This window comes from Schistocerca serialis, chromosome 5 (genome assembly GCF_023864345.2).
Source record: "Schistocerca serialis cubense isolate TAMUIC-IGC-003099 chromosome 5, iqSchSeri2.2, whole genome shotgun sequence".
In the NCBI taxonomy this organism is placed as follows: domain Eukaryota; kingdom Metazoa; phylum Arthropoda; class Insecta; order Orthoptera; family Acrididae; genus Schistocerca; species Schistocerca serialis.
This window is the reverse complement of record NC_064642.1, coordinates 261,953,372-261,975,282: the sequence shown is the minus strand read 5'-3', so window position 1 is coordinate 261,975,282 and position 21,911 is coordinate 261,953,372.

The following is a 21,911-nucleotide window of genomic DNA, read 5'->3' as shown; positions in this document are numbered from 1 at the left end:
ACAACAACAACAACAAATGAACCTTTAACTAAATGCTTAGCCCTTCTTTGAATTTTCTCTATTTTCTCTATCAGTACTACTTGGTACCGATCCCGGACTAATGAGCAATATTTAAGTAAGGTCGAACAAGAGTTTTTTTCGATGAACTACACTTCTTGAGCATTGTGAGTTTGGCAGCTGCCTTACCTGGGATTACTTTAATGCAGCTGTTCCACTTAAGCTCCATTAAGAATGACATCCTATGTTCCTTCTTACAAGACAAAAGCCTATAGTTTTATGCATCTGTTCGACGACTGTTTATTTCTTATTTTTTATTCAATAGATTGGGGTATTGCATTTTAGTCTTGCTACAACTGATTTTTAGCCTATTTTCAAACTCATTCTTTTAAGTATCTCCACTTACTGACCAGATATGTATCTAGTCATTTTTAAAGAAATTTTGTCTAAGTTTATGACACTGATGATGGTTTTACGTTGTCCCCAAAAGTTTCACGTTACCACTCATCAGAATCTTCCAGTGACAAATATCTTGAGGCTATTTAATATTGTCCATTCCCGATGATTAACTATATGCATGTTTCGGTAACACGGAACATCGCATGACTTCGGCCCATGATTAGAGTAAAACTATGTGAATCGCAACACACATTTACAAATGTAGTTTATTTAGTAGTAACTATAACGCTTTTACGAGCTTCTTAGATTGTGTGCTCAATAAAAGCAGTATAGAACGAAATTTTTAGGACAGAATGTAAAATTTTTAACTGATTGTGGGAAACTGTTCACGTAATAAAGCCACATGAATCCGATTGTTTAAAGGAAAAGAAATTTCGCTGTGCTTACCTTGAATTTCTCTGATTAATGTGTATCTTGCACAATACATTGAAGCACTTATTAATATGATGTCTGGTAGTAGCATGGTATGGATCTATTGGCAGGATGTTTTGAAATCCGTTTTTGTTTTACGCGTAAGTAGGAACACTCACAGTTGCGTAGCAAATGATTGCCGTTCTATAAAATGTATCTTTTCGGTGAACAAACCCAGTATGTCTGCAGTCGTAATATCACTGCAGTGGTTGATGTCAGCACCTTTTGAGTTCATTAAAATTAATTTTTCTTTGCAGCAGAACATTGCAGAACGGCAGATTTCGGAAACACAGTTGTGTTGAAAAAGCGATTATTTTCCTTTTTCTCGGCGGCGCTAGTTAACAGTCTGCCAGATGGACGCCTTGGAGCACGAATAAATCAATTAGACTGTGCTGTTAACGAGAGCAGCCAAAGGCGCCCCTCCGTGCTAACAGGCTTTAGCACAGCGAATTGCGAAATCTGCTTTGCCGCTTGGGGCGCTGTCTTCAACTTTTACACCGCGCTAATTTATGGGATCAGAGGCTTTCGTATTAAGAGCCTATAATGAAATGAGTGCTCCACCTGTTAAGCCCTGTTGTAAAAGCGTGCGCGATTATCGTGCAGCTCCATTGTAAAATACTTTGAAACGCCACTTCCCCTATTCTGCTTTCGTACCCTTTAGATACGCTCACGTGTCTTCCGAAAGACATGATCACAATATTCATATCACGATCAGACAAACGAATGTAACAAACGGTACTGAGAAAATATCACACATAATAGCTGACGACTACTTTCGGTAGGGAGTACAAATTTCTAAATCATAATACATGACAGCAGCAAGATTACCTCAAGAGAAGATGGAAATGTACAATTATATAAATCACAGCAGTAGTGTGCAGAAAACTGCGTACAGGTACTCACGAGGTAATATATTTTAGTAAAATTATCCTGGTAGGACTGGTTAACACGTAAAACGTCATATCCAACTTAACAGTTGCCTTAGTCAAGAAAATTGACATAAATACTTGAATGAAACCGTTATTCAAAGGTCAGCATGTATAGGAAGATCAGTCTGTGAAATTGCACAAATCATGTTTTAGATGAGTGTTTCACTCATCTAAAAGAAACACTCATCTAAAACATGATTTGTATACAGCAGACATAATACATTCTTATAAAATCATGTGATACCTTCTGTAATGTCATCACAAGGTCTCAGTATAGAAAATGTTTCATGATTTTATATAAATGTATTGTGTTTGCAATTTCACAGAATGATCTTACTCTAAACGTAATTTAAAGCTTGAATCATGTCTCGTGCATTATATTTTAATGGTTTCATGTTTGCTTGTGCGGTGACTGCCTGAACATTATTCTTCATAAAAGAAATATCTCTCATAAATTGCCATGTGTCAAGATGTTTTGTGTTGCAAATGGCTGAAGTTATACTTATGTTATTACAAAGTAGATCAGGCTACAGGAAATAACATATAAACTAGAAAACGCCCAATTCTTTTGAAATAGATTATAAATTTCAGAATGTGAATAAAGCGCATCAAGATGGGAGCAGTTGTAATAATATTAAAGAAAGACATTTCGTCGATAACATGACTCACAAATTCACAGACAAATTCATTATTATTATTATTATTATTATTCATATTATACTTATTATTATTATTAATATCAAATTTATTACTATATCATAGTAGTATTAGAGTTGTCTTGATCAAGTTTAAATACAATGTTATGTAACTACACCAATCAACTCACTTTCAGTTTAGCCCCTGGCAGAAACAGTGCTATTAAGAGAGTAACAACAGAATCAGAATACATTGATATGAGGCTTAGATTTTGCTTTAATGAACAGCTTTAAATTACGTTTAGAGTAAGATCATTCTGTGAAATTATTTTAGAAACTAATCATCTTAGATTTTATGTATATACTCATTTGCACTGCTTCAATCTTAATTTTGAATCTTTTTCACAAAATTAATGAAACTGCCATTATAACTGTTCTGTTGTCCTAAAGTTTGCTACTAAACTGTGCTATTTATTGCAAGCAATCCTAATTGTTGAAGATACAGAAAAATTATGATGATACATGTAACAGAGATGTATAACACAAGAATCACTGCATCTACATCAATATGTGAAAATGTTTTACAATGTACAGCAGATTCTATATGTTTTTAGATATTAAATACATATACCAGTTGTCAACATTGCATTGTTTTCTTTAATGTAATAGTAAACTGTTTGTATGTAATGGTCTGTGATGACACAAACTTTTGACTAAGAGGGCTTTGGAAGTATTTACATTAACAGTTGTTAGAGTCTTTTTTCAGTTAAGTGCTGATAATTCTGAAGCCTTTTGTGAAAGTTTTAAATATATGTTACACGGGCGATTTGTAGGTGTGTTTTTAAAAATTAGTAGTTTGATTGTGTTGATAAATATTCACTAAAACACAACATTTGCTCTTCATTAAGAAATTAATCACTGTAAATGAATATTAATATTCTATGTGCGACTATAAAATTAAGCTTCAATTATTATTTTCAAAAATCGTTTACTTCTAAGACTGTAAATAACTTAAAATTAATTGTATGAATTCGATTTTGTAATAACATTAATTCTGCAATTGAATAATGATGCTGCAAATTAATTTAAGAAAGTACCTGAAAGAGCGGATCCCAAGCCTAAGGACAACGTGTCCAGAGTGAGACCCCTTACCGATACATTGTTGACATGGGCTAGTCATAGTAGACTGTTGCTGTTTCGCTGCCTCAGCAGCAGCGATCCGACGACCTGTACCTCGGGATGAGCAAACCCGCTAAGCTGCCAGCAGCCGAGTGTGGACCAGACGCTGCAAAAGTCTCAAAACAGAAGCAGCTGGTGGAGCATCAGGACTCGTCCAAGTCGTAAATTGGGCAACCTGCATTCTTCTCTAACGCTACGATAGCACTACACTGTTCCGCTAACTGTTTTATCGCCATTGCTCTTGTTTTCCACGGCTTACTCCCATTGCTTTTTACATTGTACGTTCTCGAACCTTTGGAGTGTGGCGTTACAAATTGTGGCTTCCACTGAGTCTTCTTGGTAATACTCGCTTAGAGAACAAAATACCAGAGACCAGCTTACCAAGAATTGGACCAGATTAGTGACTTGATTCTGGACTGCCTTGCACACAGAACTCAACAAGTCTCTTGTTGTTGTTGTTGTTGTGGTGGTCTTCAGTCCTGAGACTGGTTTGATGCAGCTCTCCATGCTATTCTATCCTGTGCAAGGTTCTTCATCTCCCAGTACCTACTGCAACCTACATCCTTCTGAATCTGTTTAGTGTATTCATCACTTGGTCTCCCTCTACGGTTTTCACCCTCCACGCTGCCTTCCAATACTAACTGTGATCCCTTGATGCCTCAGAACATGTCTTACCAACCGATCCCTTCTTCTAGTCAAGTTGTGCCAAACTGAATAAAATATACGTGTAGGTTTTTTCAGGAAAACCTCGAGGAAGTGTTTTCCATGTGGTCCTTTCTTCGCCGATTCTGCGGAGACTCTCCTCATTCCTTACCTTATCAGTCCACTTCATTTTCAACGTTATTCTGTAACACTACATCTCAAATCCTTCGACAGCCCTTGATTAACTACAATACAGTGCTGTGCTCGAAATGCACATTCTCAAATTAAGGCCTATGTTTGACATTAGAAGACTTCTCTTGGCCAGGAATGCCATTTTTGCTTGCGCTAGTCTGGTATCATAACACACGGAAATAGAATCACCATCATATAAAACCATTTTACTTCTCTATTTGCCGTCACATACACACATTTATGTCATGCAAGCACAAATTTGCTACAAATATGGTCGTCACAACTGCTACAACGTATTACACATCCAGAGAGTTGCAGCTTTATGTTTAATTCAAATTACAGCACAACTTATCATATTTTAGATCTACTGAGTGATGCCAAAGTAACAAAAAATAAAGAAAATAGTATCAAATATACTGACAAAAATATGTCTTGGTTTTCAGAAAAACCACCTGAAAGATATTTTGTCAGGATGAAAAAAAGTGCCAAAATAGCTGGAATTAGGATTGTGGGAGCTCATAGCAGCTGTCTGTCGTAATTCAAAATAGTATCACTAACTAGAAGATAATCTATTCTAGTTAACATTCGTTGGACGACTTCTCTTGGCCAGCCGTTTCGTTAATGAGGCGAAGTTTTCACACAGTGAACTGGAGAATACAGCTGTTAACTACGAAACGCCATTTTGCAGCCCACTTCAAAATCATCGTCCCTCAGTCAAAAACGCAATTAATTTGCTGGAAGTTCACCTTAACGAAAACCCTATATGGTGCTGGCATCACTACAACGATTTCTGTTCGCCATTAAAAGGATTATTCGACAAAAATGGATTTGTTATAAGTGAAAGACACGTGTCCAAGTCAGAAACATAATCGTTATACTTTGCAGTCAAATAGGCAACAAAAATGACCAACCAATGATCCTGCATACTTAATTGCATTTTACAAATTTATGAAATGTATAATTGTAGTGTTGAGTGTGTGTCTTTGCAAGTTTTTATTGCCCTGACCCTGACAGATACTTTCCTACGCAGAAAGTGAGTCTGCTACAAAACTCTGGGGCCGGGGAGGGGGTGGGGGTGGCGGGTGCGGCGGCTCCGCTGGCGTGCCCTTGTTGCTGGCGCCAGTGTTCACAGCGGCCACAAACTTCTCCGCGAACAGGTGGTTTCCCACGAGCCGAAACACGAGCAGCTGAGAGGTCTGGGGTGGGCGGGTGGGGGATGGGGAGACGATACCCAGAGCAGCGGCAGGCACGCTTCTAAATCGGATTTGGTCCCCTGGCGGCCACTCGATCGAAGCTGTCGCCCTCTCAGCTTTGATGGCTGGAATTTAGACTGGGACAGCGATAAGTTCTTCTTCTTCCTTGCCGACTTCTTTCCGCATGGTGTCGAGTCTGTCACTTTCTGACCCGTTTCAACTCCGTAACCGCAGTTCAGGAGGACGTTCGCTGTGTGACATGGCGCTCTGTGTGTCAAGACACGATGAAAAAGTTCTCCTTCGATTGTACTGTCATAGGACTAGTTCTGTCTGCACTCAGATACGACGAAGCTGTAGTTGTTACTCAGGAAGCTACTGAAAAGAAGGGATCTATTGTCAGAGAGCACCATGGCCTCTGTTGCACTAGAACTAACATGGAAAACTACTTTAACTTGCTGCCTTCATGCAGGTGCGTTTGCTACGTTCTGTATGACTTCTTCTGTGATATCTCTTCTTCAGTTCTCTTTTCCATTTCTTCTTTCCTCATTACACATCCTATAGTAATTTTCCTCAATGACTAGAGCACAGCACAGATGTCACTTCTGGGGCACAGTTTCACTTCGTGCCTTTCATGTGATAAGCCAGTGGTTACTGTGTTTAGGCCGACTGACTACTTTACCACAGGTTTCACAGCGGAACTGTGACGATTACTGGTAGCTAATGACCATCAGTGACCTCCTCCAGTAGTCTTAGGAATAACATACGTTTCCTAGTTATCTGGCATTGATATTACCGCGGTAGCTCACCTTCATATAAGTTCTTTTGTGTTTCATTATATAGTTAGAAACCTTCAGTTTTTGTTGATGCTAAGTTTTGTTGTTTCTGTAAAATTATCGAAAGTCATTACTACGAATCTATCTCCGCTCTAAACAACATAATCTTGTGCGGTTTCAGTCTGGTAAGGGGCCAGCCCCGGTAGTTGAGTGGCGCCGGCACGGTAGCTCAGAGTGTTTGGTCAGAGGGCTGCTCGCCCTCGAATCACCGATCTACTTGAACGGATGTCTTCTGACGTCCGTCCAGACCAAACGCAACGAACAATACCGAACAAAATGAAAAAAAAAGAAAGAAAAACAAGTGGCCAGCGCTGCAGGATGTCAATCCTAAGGGCCCTGGTTCGATTCCCGGCTGGGTCGGAAATTTTCTCCGTTCAGGGACTGGGTGTTGTGTTTTCCTAATCATCATCATTTCATCTCCATCGAAGCGCAAGTCCCCGAAGTGGCGTCAAATCGAAAGACTTGCACCCGGCGAACGGTCTACCCGACGGAAGGCCCTGGTCACACGACATTCATTTATTTAGTCTGGCAAGAAAGGGTCGAGTCATCTCGTTTTCTCAGCGAGGTAATTTTGGAATTTATGTGCTGCTGTCTTCACTAATGACATGATATATCAGCTACTGGAGGAACTATCGAGTGATGAGAAGAGCCGGCCGGGGTGGCCGAGCGGTTCTAGGCGCTACAGACTGGAACCGCCCGACCGCTACGGCCGCAGGTTCGAATCCTGCGTCGGGCATGGATGTGTGTGATGTCCTTAGATTAGTTAGGTTTAAGTAGTTCTAAGTTCTAGGGACTGATGACCTCAGAAGTTTAGTCCCATAGTGCTCAGAGCCATTTGACCCATTTTTTTTTTATGAGAGGAGAACAACATCCGAGAGCGACGGTGGAAGTGGAATGGAGGCACTGCATAATGTAGCATTTTCTTGATGTGATTGTTGCAGTCAGCGTCAGCAAAATCTTCAGTGAAATTAATGTGAAAGATACACGGTCCAGTCACATTTATGCGAACACTAGCAAAAAGTCTGAATAAGCACCTTTTCTAGCGCGGCTCGCTGCGATACATATAGGAAGGGAGCCATTGAGTTTCTGGAAGGTTTTGACAGGGATGCGGAGCCATGCTGACCCCTGTGTCGCAGCCAACTGCGCTAGGTTTCTCGGTTGAGGAGCCATAGTGCGAACAACCTGACCTAAGTGGTCTCTCAGATTCTCGTTTGGGTTTAAATGTGGGTAGTTTCGTAGCCAGGGGAGTACCGCAAACTCATCCTGGTGCTCTTCCATCCACGCACGTGCTCTGGGACCTGTGTGAGACTCGGCATTGTCCTGCTGGTAGATGTCATCGTGCCGAGAGAAAACAAACTGCATTTAGGGGTGGACTTGGCCCCCAAGGACAGATGCGTAGCTGTGTTGATCCATAGTGCCTTCCACAACGACGAGATCACTTAGGGAATCCCCTGAAAACATACGCATGCAGGGTGTTTTCTTTCAGACGTTTCACGCCGTACTGGACCGTATACATTGGAGAACTTAATCCAGATGCTTACATTTCAAACTCATTTGTACTATCTAGACAATATTTCGTACAGGAGGCAGCGGCTGATTTTAACCACACGTTCGACATTATCTCACAGCCGACTCGTTTGCGGATTCATGTACATTGGGATATTTTTGCTTCCACTATCCTGTACTTTCACACGTATCAGTTTTCACTATCAACTGAAATACTCTGTGTAGATCGAATCTGGTTGCAGAACGAAGAGATGCACTCAACAAATGTCGCTGTGTTTTCCACCATGGCTTTCATAAAATACGTCCCGCCTACCACCTGCTGCAATGCTCCGTCAATAACTTTTTCTTTTTTCGTACTGTGACCGTCCATACTTGGCGAAGTGGTGTAGTGTTTGAGACAATTGACTTTGTTTGAGAGGGATTCGGTTCAAGTCCACGAATTGCCATCCAGATTTGGGTTTTCCATGCTATCCTTAAGTTACTTAACCCTTTGTTTCCTGACATAAGATAAAATTTACTTTTTAACACTTTCTTTGCAGAATTTATGCTATTGTGGCCTCAAATGATGGTAGGATTTTTTGTAAAATTTTATTTTATTTTTCACAACTTTTTTCTCTCCTGGTACTCAGAAGTACCGTCAGACTCCATGGACAGAATCACAACATGCACAGAAAAATGCTCCAATTTTTATAACTTGTACTTTATGCCACATAAATATTAAATATTTTTACATTAGAAAATTAACTAACAGAAATATGATGTTTCTGAATTCTTTTTTAAATTTCGCATAAATTTATTCTGGAGCAACTTCACAATACATAGTAACTTAGCTATACAATTTTGACAGTATATACATATCACATATTTAGTGATACCTCATGAAATTGTAGGAAACAGTTCTTTTTCTCATTGCAGCACAAATACACTTTACATGTACTACATTGAGAATGTGGTCTCGACTGAATTTTATTTTTCGCACACATTTCGCATCGCCCTCTTTTACAACTGAACACTACAAAATGGTTCCCTCGGTTGCCAAGACGTACATCCTTCGGAACTGAAAAGCTATCCTTCCTTCTCCTTGGGAGAGTTATTTCATCTTTACCAGAGTTTCTCTTTTTGAGATTTGGCACTTGCTGTTCATTCATTAGCCCTAGTGCCACAGCACGCATGAATTCCAGCAGTGGCAGTGCCCCATGTAGATCACTGAAACTGACGTAAGCATTGACAAAAGCAGTTTCTATTGCTCCCCAGAAGAGACGGTACCACCATTTCTTTGATTGCTTGTCAAGACCATAAGTTGAACGTAATCTGTCTGCACCATCCACACCACCCATGTTTTTATTGTAATCACATACAATAACTGGACATGGTATAGTCATACTAGTTCCATCTTTCTGTTTTCTTGTCACTACGCTCTGTTCAGTGCCATGGAACTTTGACGCAAAATACACTACTTTATTTTCCTTCCCTTGAAATACTGTTAGGTCTAAAGATGACTCTCTGTGATTTGATTTAGACATTTTTCTTTAGGTAAATTCCCTGGCAAACCTTTCCTGTTTGTGCTAATTGTTCCACAGGCAAATGTATTTACGGATTTGTGTGTGAGAAAAAGTGGACAGAACAACTAGTGAGAGGTAACGCATTATTGCTACAATAAAGTGTTCGCACAACCTGACGGTACTAATAAGTCCGCCTTATATTTTCCACTTTATCTCATTCACTTGTAACGTAATGCTTCAAACTATTATAAAAAAACAAAGAAGGTAAGTACGTACAATGGAAAACTCAACGGAAGTTTCAATAAATTGGGCACAAATTCAGGCAACACCATGGAAACAAGCACATACAATCTTCTGTTTTCACAACAGCGCGCGAAAAACAATTTCAAGCTCTGGCCACCAGAGAGGTCTATGTATTGCACAATAACATCTATGAAACAGTAGAGCAGAGCTACTGTTATGTACCGACAGGCTCTCAGATCCCGAAACTGCACCACGAGAAAATAATGAGAGTCAAAACTTACCGGTACTTTTAAGTACCGTCAGGCAACAAAGGGTTAAAACAATATTTCAGAATGGATGCTTTGAAAAAGGCACGGCTTGTTCCTTTCCCCTTTCGAGCTTGAGCTATCTCCTTAATGAGTCGTTGGGACATAAAACTCTAAACCACATCTTCTTTCTTCTCTGTCTTGTCATCCCACGATGCTCAAATCGTATCGCATTGTGTAAATACCTGAACGTATTGTTTCTCGACTTCCAACTGCCCCAGCAATATGCCCGGGGAAAGTACAAGCAGGTATCTACATCTACTCTATATTTAGCAAGTCATCTTACGCTCTGCGGCGGTGAGTACTTCATTATGTACCTGTGTCACTATTTTTCCTTTTACAGTCACGTATAGTTCGCGGGAAGAAATATTACTGGCAAGCCTTTGTGTGGCTTCGAATCTCTAACTTTATCTTCATGACCTCTTCGCGAGATATATGTAGCACGAAGCCTATGTTAGTTGACTCTTCTAGGAACGTACACTCTCGAAATTTTAACAGTAGACCACACCGTGATTCAGACCGAAACGGCTGCTCTTCTTTGGATCTTCTCTATTTCCTCATTCAATCATACCTGGTACGAATCCCAGACTGACGAGCAATATTAAAATATTGGTCGAACGAGTGTTTTGTAAGCGACTTCCTTTGTTGATGGACTACATTTTCCTATGATTCTTCCAATGAATCTCAGTTTGGCACCTGCCTTACCCACTATTAATTTTATGTTGTAGCTCTATTTCAAATCCCTCCATACGCATACTGCAATAATTTCATGGAAGTAACTGCTTCCAGTGGTTGTTCTGCAATTGTGTGGTCACCAATAAAAGACCATTCTGTCTATTTTTTCGCAATACGTTACCTTTGTTTATTTTAAGAATCAACTTCCACTTGTAAGTAGGCTGCTTAGGTTTTCTTATTGGTAACGCCACGTAGCGCTCTGTATGAAAATCACTGGCTGTGCTGTGTGCAGTCTGTGGCTAGTTTGCATTGTTGTCTGCCATGGTAGTGTTGGGCAGTTGGATGTGAACAGCGCGTAGCGTTGCGCAGTTGGAGGTGAGCCGCCAGCAGTGGTGGATGTGGGGAAAGAAATGGCTGAGTTTTGGAATTTGTAAGACTGGACGTCATGAACTGCTATGTATATTATGATTTTGCAACACTATTGAGGTAAATACATTGTTTGTTCTCTATTAAAAATCTTTCATTTGCTAATTATCCCTATCAGTAGTTAGTGCCTTCCGTAGTTTGAATCTTTTATTTAGCTGGCAGTAGTGGCGCTCGCTGTATTGAAGTAGTTCGAGTAACCAAGATTTTTGTGAGGTAAGCGATTTGTGAAATGTATAGGTTAATGTTAGTCAGGGCCATTCTTTTGTAGGGATTATTGAAAGTCAGATTGCGTTGCGCTAAAAATATTGTGTGTCAGTTTAAGCACAGTCATGTATAATTGTTCTAAGTAAGGGGACGTTTCACACTCTCCGCACCAAGCGTCGAACCTCTGCAAGTCCCCCTGCATTTCGCTATAGTTTTCTAGCGTCGCGATTTCCCTCTATTCAAAAGTATCATCCGCGAAAAGCCTCATGGAACTCCAGCCTCATGGAACTCCCGAAGCTATATACTAGGTCATTTATATACTGGGTGAAGCACTCGGGCTTTTCAGTGCGACTCCTGACATGCCAGCGATAAAAAAAATGTCTGTCACAAAATTTCGTCCGGCGAGTACATCCGGCAGAAAAAGGTCGTTAAAGAGTGGCAGTCTCGCAGCACTGTAACCACATGTACAGTAACTAACTCTGTGTAGGTGGGAGTTTGTGCTGTACAGTTGGTGCAGTGGAGAGAGTTTTAGGTTAGCATGCAGGAGGTCGAGGGTTCGATCCTGGGTTCAAGAATATGTTTTTTATTTGGTAAATTTAGTACAGGTGGTACGGTATCTGGCATCCTAATCGTCAACAGCGATTGCAGCGGCTCCCCTGGAAAACATTTGCACTTGCATATGAAAATTGTGGAAATGGAACATTGTTCGGCTTTGTAAGATGCCCTTTCAACGTCGTGGGCTCGAATTTATTCGCACCACTTCCTCTACTAGAAGCGAAACCTGTTTTCTTTGTACCCTCCTCTAATGGTCACATAGATTGGTACCAACTATTATTCTTGCCTCGTTCAGGTCCATTATATTTCGTTAGGACCTTATGTTACCAGTAGGATTAGCAACGTGTTTTGCGAATAATGTCCAAACTCGGTTACTATTTGTGTTATCACCATGGTCCCATTAATTGTTTCAACTCTCTATATCTTATTTGTCTAACCACGTATCTGTTGTGTTCACCGTTACAATATGTTGTAAATTTAGGGCACATGTGACATAAGAAATGGTGTATATTACAGTATGAAATGTCAGAATGAAATTAGCAAATAAAATAAATGCACCCCAACCTAGGATTGAAGCCTCGACCCCCTGCACGCTAACCCAAAACTCTATCCACTACGCAACACAATGAAAACGTGCTTTCAGAGGTAGTTACCATACGTGTTGTTGCAGTGTTGCCAGATTTCTACTCTTTAACTCCTTTTTCTGCCGATTATACTAGCCAGACGAATTTCGTGAGAGACATTTTTTTATCGCCGGCATGTGATGAGTCGCGCTGCGAAGCCCGAGTGCGCGAATTTCGCTTCACCCTGTATACTGTGAAAAGTAGTGGCCCTGTAACACTTCGCAGGGGCACGTCCGAAGTTACTTTTACGGCTGAAGACTTCTCTCTGTTGAGATTTACATGTAGTTTTCTGTTTGCTAGTGACTTGTCAATCCACTAAAACCGTTGGTCTGACACTCCGTACTCTCATACACGTTTCAATAGGTGGCAGTATGAAACTGTACGAACACCTTCCGGAAATCGAGGAACACGACATCTACCTGGCGCCTGTATCTATGTTTTCTGTCTCTCATGTGCGAAACGAGCGAGCTGGGTTTCACACATTTGTTATTTTCCGATCCATTGCTGATTACTATACAGGAGCTTTTCGATTTCCAGAAATATCATAATTAGCGAGCATAGAACATGTTCCAAAATTCTACAGCAGATCGACGTCAGAGGTGTTGGACTATACTTTTGTGCGTCTGTTCGACGACCCTATTAGAAAACGAGAATGACGTGTTCTTTTTTCGCACCATCAGGAACGCTTCGCTGCTGTAGAGATCTACGGTACACTCCGGCTAGAAGGGGGCCAAGTTATTTCGCATACTCTGTGTAGAATTGAACTGATATGCGGTAATGTCCAATGGTGTTTCCTCTGTTGAGCGATTTCAGTTGCTTTTCTATCAGGTGGTCACATCTGTCATTTTGTCGTTCGTCCGACGATTTAAAGCAGAAACTACAGTGCAACCTTCCCTGCGAAACAGCTTTAGAAAAAGACATTTGGTATTTCGGCCTTTTCTGTGTAATCCTCCGTTTCATTGCTATTATGGTCACAGAGCGTCTGGATAGATGGCTTCGATCCGTTTACTGATTTAACATGTGATCAAACTTTCTTAGGATTTTGTGACAGCTCAGAGAGGCGTTATGGCGGGCGCAGAGCCCGAGTAGCAGGCTACTGGGACATGGCCAGCCCGGCACTCACACAGCCAGCCTAGAAAGCCGCGGCCTCCTTTCGCTTCCCCCGCACAGTCAAGCCAAGCCAGGCAGTACCCAACGCCTCACTGCGCCGTTATACCTCCACGGCATTCGGCAGATGTTAGCATTAAGCATCTTTGACTGCTCCGGCTGTCAGACCCAGACATACACAAAACCCCAAGAACCAAACTACACCAGAATTTTCCGTACATTTTAGACTATTTTTTAATAAGTCACGACTGCAAAATACTACCGCGAATTCCTTACAGACGAATGGAAAAACTGGTAGAAACCGACCTCCGGAAAGATCAGTTTGGATTCCGTAAAAATATTGGAACACGTGAGGCAATATTGACCCTACGACTTATCTTAGAAGATAGATTAAGGAAAGAAAAACCTACGTTTCTAGCATTTGTAGACTTAGAGAAAGCTTTTGACAATGTTGACTGGAATACTCTCTTTCAAATTCTGAAGGTGGCAGGGGTAAAATACAGGGATGACAGTTATAAGAGTCGAGGGGCATGAAAGGGAAGCAGTGGTTGGGAAGGGAGTGAGACAGGGTTGTAGCCTCTCCCCGATGTATATTGAGCAAGCAGTAAGGAAAAAAAAGAAAAATTCGGAGTAGGTATTAAAATACATGGAGAAGAAATAAAAACTTTGAGGTTCGCCGATGACATTGTAATTCTGTGAGAGACAGCAAAGGACTTGGAAGAGCAGTTGAACGGAATGGACAGTGTCTTGAAAGGAGAGTACCAGATGAACATCAACAAAAGCAAAACAAGGATAATGGAATGTAGTCGAATTAAGTCGGATGATGCTGAGAGAATTACGAGTAGATTAGGAAATGAGACACTTAAAGTAGTAAAGGAGTTCTTCTATTTGGGGAGAAAAACAACTGGTGATGGTCGAAGTAGAGAGGATATAAAATGTCGACTGGCAATGGCAAGGAAAGCATGGCGTCACTCCCACTTACTTCATGTGCTTACACTGAAACTCTAGTAATCTGCATCTCCAAGCATGCAATGCGCTTCATGCCAATGACAAGCAGTATACTTCATAGATGAATGACACGTGTGCCGGCTCAACTACGACATACATTCTTGTCTAACATAGTGAGCTGTTGCATGTTCAGCCGGATATCAGTGTCGACCGTAGTGTATCAACGTTGTTGTGTCACAAATCGCAAAGGACCAAATCTCCAAATTAAATGTTACAAGACAGCCTCCAGAACGTTTTGAAGAAGAGAAAACTGTGTGCGAAGTCTCTCCCGGGCACCTTAATTCCCAAACGAAAACAACGACGCGTGGACGCCAGCTGCAACGTGACTGAAATGCAAAACGAAGAGAATACTTTTTCTGGAAAAAATATCGTTACAACTGACGATCATTGGCGTTATCAGTACGAACCTACCACAAAACGACTGATAGAGCAAAAATGCACTCGAAGGCGCAATGTATTGACGACATAAGCGACACCGAAGCCAATGTGGCACTTCAGTTGAACAACATCCCAAAGAAGAACTTTTCTGACAGCTTCACATGGTTGTACGAATGTTCTGTGGGTTGATCTCAAACAGGAGGAAACCATGTAGAAGTCCGGAAGCATTAAAATTGCCATCTTAACTTTTCTCTGTGTTTTATTAATCCAGTTCCGAAACGATTTGGACGACGAGGTATGCAACAACCCTACCAAGTCTATGGTACTACAGGACATGTGAGAGCCAGAGGCTTTCTCTAGCTAGTTGCTCTGCCGACGCACTTATGACAAGTTAACGATCCTGGCGCTCGTTACAGTATTTGCACTATCTTGAACGTTTTGCAGAACCATGAATGTTTCTTCCCTGCTGGAATCTTCTCCCCGTTTGTGAAACATCGCAACGACTCCTTTAACACGAGCAACTTCATTGTTTCAATTGACCACATGGAAAATACATCTCCACAGAAGTACTCCAGTCACTGGAGTACTTCTGTGGAGATGTATTTTCCATTCTGTGTCAAACCTAATATCCTTGATTGCCCACGGCCTGTTGAAAGAGACGTACTTGGTATACTGCAGCTGAGGATACCTCGGTCTGAGGATGAATAGCGCGAAGGGTTGATTTGCTCTAGCAGTGTTGCGGCAATCATGCCTAGTTCTGACTCTGTTTTTCATTATAATTTCGTTATAACTTTAGAATTACTGCCACTGGGTTTAAGAAGTGTTTATTCTGCTTGTATTTTGTTATCGCCATTAATTACTAGTTGTTCTGTGGTTCGCCGGCCGGTGTGGCCGTGCGGTTCTAGGCGCTTCAGTCTGGAACCGCGAGACCGCTACGGTCGCAGGTTCGAATCCTGCGTCGGGCATGGATGTGTGTGATGTCCTTAGATTAGTTAGGTTTAAGTAGTTCTAAGTTCTAGGGGACTGATGACCACAGATGTTAAGTCCCATGGTGTTCAGAGCCATTTTTTGTTCCGTGGTTCTTAAATGTCAATAATCCTATTATATAATATTATTGGCTTTTAATATTTATAAATATTTATTCAGAATAGGAAATTTTTTTTCTATTTATGGCCAGGCTTTTTAGCATGCTTTATTTGTAGCTTGGAGGCGTCTGTTTTCGTATTTATTGTGTATGGTTTATACATTTCCTATTTTATGAGAGTATTTCAAATGTTTTGGTCGCCATGTGTGGACAGTTTAATGCATTGAAAAATTACAAAATTACATCATCTTACCAGTCGGTGTGCACGTCATGTTTTGGAGATAGAGGGCAACTACTTATTGCTAACTTGGTGCATTGACGCAAGTTTTAATAAATTGTTTTAGTGCTTGTGAAGCACGTGATTAATTCAGATGTGCTTATGTTAAGCCTGACGGCAATAAACCCTCGTAGATTTTATTGTTTCCGTTAAGAGCAGCACTCTCCTTGAGTCAAATAAAACAATTTAGAATATTTGGGTAAATGGGTTGTTAGTGGCTTTTCCCACTGCCAGCTGCTCGCTCTCTACCTAATCAGTGGGGCACGTGACCGAAAAAATGGTGCTGGGCTCACACAAGACCAAACATCAAGCTATCGTGACGTCACCATTATCCCTGTACTGAACGGTGAATGTAAGGTTATAAAGGACAGCCGACGTAAAAAATCGGAAACCAGTAACAGCAATGTTAGAGTTTATCAATAACTAAAGCAAATCTCGTAACAGATTGTGCTGACGTAGGCCGCCTGGTGATCTTCCCACACAGCTGAGAACTGAAAGAATACGAAAAATGTCAACATTTCCGAACTTATACGAAACATATATACATATGAACCTATCAACCGATTTTTTTGTCCTCTGTGTAGTGTTTTCATACAAAGTACTGAACACCGTAAACTGACATCGAGTTTTTGTGTTGCTGCTCTACATGTCTGTCTCCTCAATCTTAACAAGCTGGAACATTTAGTACCGCTTTATTCTTAATTAATCTTATAGCGTCTTATTGTAAAGTACGCAATGAGACCCTGGAAACGCCGTTGTACGGGCAAGGTAAATGTACTGGCGATAATAATTGTTATAGGATTCAAAGATTTTAATGTCTTGAAGCAAGCTACGTTGCACGGACTTTAAAAATAGCTCGTGCCAGGATGACAGACCAAGAAGTGAGCCGGCCGAAGTGGCCGTGCGGTTAAAGGCGCTGCAGTCTGGAACCGCAAGGCCGCTACGGTCGCAAGTTCGAATCCTGCCTCGGGCATGGATGTTTGTGATGTCCTTAGGTTAGTTAGGTTTAACTAGTTCTAAGTTCTAGGGGACTAATGACCTCAGCAGTTGAGTCCCATAGTGCTCAGAGCCATTTGAACCATTTGAACCAAGAAGTGAGTAGCTTCCTTATTCTCTCGACTGAAGTGAAAGTCGTTAGAAAATCTGAACATTCGAAAACAGAACAGAGATGTCGCCTGCTGTCTTGACACAACCACGAAAGCAACGTCTGCTAACAGATCTGTACAGACACTATAAAAGTTGAGAAAACACAACATATTTTGGGAAGTCTGCTAATGACGACAACATTGCAGGTCATCAGTGATCCACAATCAGCTAAAAAGTAAAGAGTAAATGTAACAAGAGTGACTATAACATGACACAAGCTTAAAGAGTGACCACGCGTAAATGCAAAACATGTTACTGTTACATGAAAAAGTACCGCAACCTGCCACTTTTGATGTAATTTAATTTAAGTCAGGACGCATTTCAGGTTTTCATCCGTCACCTGTTGGCATAATACACTCATATCTTCGTCAGTGTACTGTGCCAACTTACTACGAGTGAAAACTCAAGTTTTAGGATCAACGCTTTAACCCTTCGTTCGCTTCGTCGCCACTCCACAGACTGACTGCCTTCACTAGAAAACAGACTATAGTCGGCACCTGGACACTATCAGTGTACGATGTTGTATCCTAGGTAAGAGAGTTTTAAATTTTATGAGACTTTAAAAACTCATTTACGTGTTAAGGAGAATACGAGATATGTGTGAGTACGTGTTGCGTGTTTTTTTTTTTTTTTTTTTTTTTTTTTTTTTTTTTTTTTTTTTTTTTTTTTTTTTAAAAGAGCACACCATACCATAGATACTGGTTTCTGGTTACTGGTTTGTGGGGGTTGAAGGGACCAGACTACAAAGGCCATCGGTCCCTACCATAGATACTGCCGTTGTTCCCTGATGTTGGTTGGTGGTTTTGGTGATTGTTCATTTATTATGACTGCAGGAGAACGTGCGTGCCAAGGGTGTTGTGAAAGGGGCGATCAAAAAGTTTCTATTTGTAGGCGTTACTGCAGCGTATATGCCGTAGCACAGATTTTTTTTTTTTCTTTATTGTAATTGGGACACCCCATACAAGGTGGGCTGGCAGCGGAACAGTGTACTCCGCTCTTCAGCCATAAGCAGTACAAGAAAAAAGAAAGGGAGACAGACAAGTAACAGAATGGCGGTTAAAAAACAGGAGATACAATAGTTAAAAAACATGAAGCCGTTCACACTTGACGAAACAAACAAGAAAAACCGTCGGCACTGGGCACAAACACTGACGAGGTAGATGACACACGTGAACGAAGGAGCGTGGACGGCGAAAAACACTGAGGCACAGACACGACGGCACAGACACTAATCCGAGGGCGATGACCTCCGGCGCGCGAAAGTTCACGATGCGTGTGCGAGTCCGGGGACCTGCCAAGAGAGGAGGAGGAGGAGGAGGAGGAGGAGGAGGAGGGGGAGAGGGAAAGCGAGAGGGGAGAGCAGGGACGCCACGGGCTGGGGAAAGAGGGGGGAGAGAGGAAGGGGGAGGGGAAGCCCGGAAGAAGAGGGGTGGAGGGAGGGGATGGGGGAAAAGGAGAGAGAAGGGAAGGGAAGAGAAAGGAGGGAGGGTGCCGCAGGGAAAGGACACCAGGAGGGAGGGGGGGCAGGGTCAAAGTTGATAGGAGGGGTAGATGGAGGGGACGAGGACATCATCAGGGAGAGGGAGCTGGCGGAAAACACCTTGGGAGAGGGTAAGGAGGGTGGAGAGATGGAGACCAGGTGGGACATGGGAGTACAGGCGCGGCAGCGGGCGGGGGTGGGAGAGGATCGGGGAGACGAGCGGGTGAGGAGGATCGAGTTTACGGGAGGTGTAGAGCCGTAGCACAGACTCAAATACGGGTATATATACTGATCAGCCGGAACTTCATGACCACCGACCCAATATCCAGGCGATTGCAGCGTCACCTGCCGAGGTATGACTGCAAGTCGGACACACACACGGAGCACGTAGAATTAGTGAGCTTGCTGTACGTGTGTAGAATGGGGAAGGCGCGCGAGCTATGTGAGTTTGACCGGGGGCAGATTGTGACGGCCCGGGGACTCGGCACGAGCATTTCGGAAACTGCACGACTTCTCGTGTGTTCGAGGAGTGCTGTGATGAGTGTCTTCGTCACGTGGCGAAATCAAAATGAAACCACGTCCAGGCGTAGTAGGGTTGGGTGTCCACCCATCATTACAGATGTCGGACGTCATAATACCGCTGGGGGCTCCCTTCTTGGGAATATGTGGGTGGCAACCACACGGGGCCTTAGCTAAGTCTGGCATTGCTTCCACTTACTTGTGTCAGACTTCTGCTTTCTTCTTTCCTGTCGGCCTCTCTTGGTCAACTCTTGCCGCTTCGACCCCGACGGTATTAGGTTGCGAAGCCCGAGGGTATCTTGCATTTTCATTTCCTTTTCTAACACATGGCTGTTAACGGAATGGCTCCCCGTATAAGGAGCCCAACCTTACCAAGATCCAATGGCCAGTAAGGGGCGGATGAGCGGGTAAGGAAGAGGCATTCCCTTGTCCCAGGAATGAGAAATTGTCCCTAAAGGCGGAGGAACCCTTAACATTGTCAACGTCAGCAGGAGGCAGAAGGCAACGGGAAACCACTGCATTAACGATCCCATACAGGATTCCCAAAAAAAAAATATGGCTACGTCCAATTCAAAATTTTTCGGAGTTTCAATTCCCCCATTCGGATCTCCGTGGGAGGGGGTGGGGGGGGGATGGTTCAAATGGCTCTGAGCACTATGGGACTTAACATCTATGGTCATCAGTCCCCTAGAACTTACCACTACTTAAACCTTACTAACCTAAGGACATCACACAACACCCAGTCATCACGAGTCAGAGAAAATCCCTGACCCCGCCGGGAACCAGGGCGTGGGAAGCGAGAACGCCACGGTGGGGGGGGGGGGGGGGGGGATGGCTTGGCCAAGGTTGTAATGGGTAAAGGATGTCATAAGCTGGGGAGACTGGTAAAACGGAACAGACGGCGAACTGTGGCGCGGAACTAACATCAGACTTAAATGCTGGGCAGAGTACAAGTTTGTCTGATCACACATTGCAGCGAACACTTCTAATGATGGGCCTCCGCAGCCAACGACACGTCCACGTGTCAATGTTAACACCACGACATCGGCAACTACGACTGAAAAGGGCACGTGATCATCGGCACTGGACGTTGGCGCAGTGGCTGCATGGTCTGACGAATCCTGATACCTCCTTAATCACGACGATGGGAGAGGGCGAGTCCGTCGTCTTCCAGGGAGCATCTCCTTGACACCTTTACTGTGGGAAGGAGACAAGCTGGCGGCGGCTGCACTATGCTCTGGGGAACATTCATCTAGCCATTGATGGGTCCTGTGGAACTCGTGCAAGGCACCATGATGGCCAAGGGAATATCGTACACTGGTTGCAGACCAGGTACACCTGTTCATGACGATCATGTTTCCCAGTGGCAGTGGCATTTTTAAAGAAGATAATGCGGCATGTCACAAAACCAGGAGTATGATGGAGTGGTTCGAGGATCATGGTGGCGACTTCTAATTGACGTGCTGGCTCACAACTTACCAGCTCTGAACCCGATCGAGTACATCTGGGATGTGATTGAACGTGGTGTCAGAACTCATCGCCCCCTCAGCGGAATTTACGAGAATTAGCTGTCGTGTGTGAGCAGATGTAGTGCCAACTCCCATTAGCGATGTAACAAGGCCTCATTTCTTCCATGCCACGAAGCATCATAGCTGTTATCCGTGACAAAGGTGGACAAACCGGCTATTGAGTAGGTAATCACAATGTTCTAGCTGATCAGTTCTGCATCTTCAACTGGTCATTGACGTTGGTTGACATTTCCTCGCCCCCTCGTCCTGGGTTCGGTCCCCCGAATCTCTATTTCCTCGACCTGCCCTCAATTTCCGTTTCCTCCGTTGTTCATTCGCGCACATCTTCCATTATCATTGAAACCCGAGCCATGGTTTCGCCATCCGCTGTTTTGTGGTCCTTTCGCCATCCGTTGTTTTGTGGTCCGTAGCCTTCATTCCTCCTTCCATTCCAGCCTCTGTTGCGAAGTGTATAACTATTGCGATTCCCATTCCAGTCTCTTTGTTGTTCAACTTCATTGTTCCCGAATTTCCTGACCGTGAATGGTTCCCGTAAGGCGTTCCATTTCCTACACTTCCATTCTTATTATTATAATTGTTATGTTGTGGACGCGACATAGGGCCTACGACGTATCTGTGAGAGTTTCTTCTGTGTTCTCTGATATTTTCCGCTCGGAATGCGTAAAGAGTGTTAGGGGAGCTACTGAGCTCGACATAACAATCATCTCGTACTTTATGCGCTCTTGCGTCTCCTTAGACCAGTAGATATTTAGGAAACTGTCCTTAAACTCCTGGTAACTTCTACACGTCGCTGATATTCCGCATATTCTCCGCAACGGAACCTTGCAAGTGTCCGCAAATAAAGTCTAATTTGTGTTTTAAGGGCCAATATGGA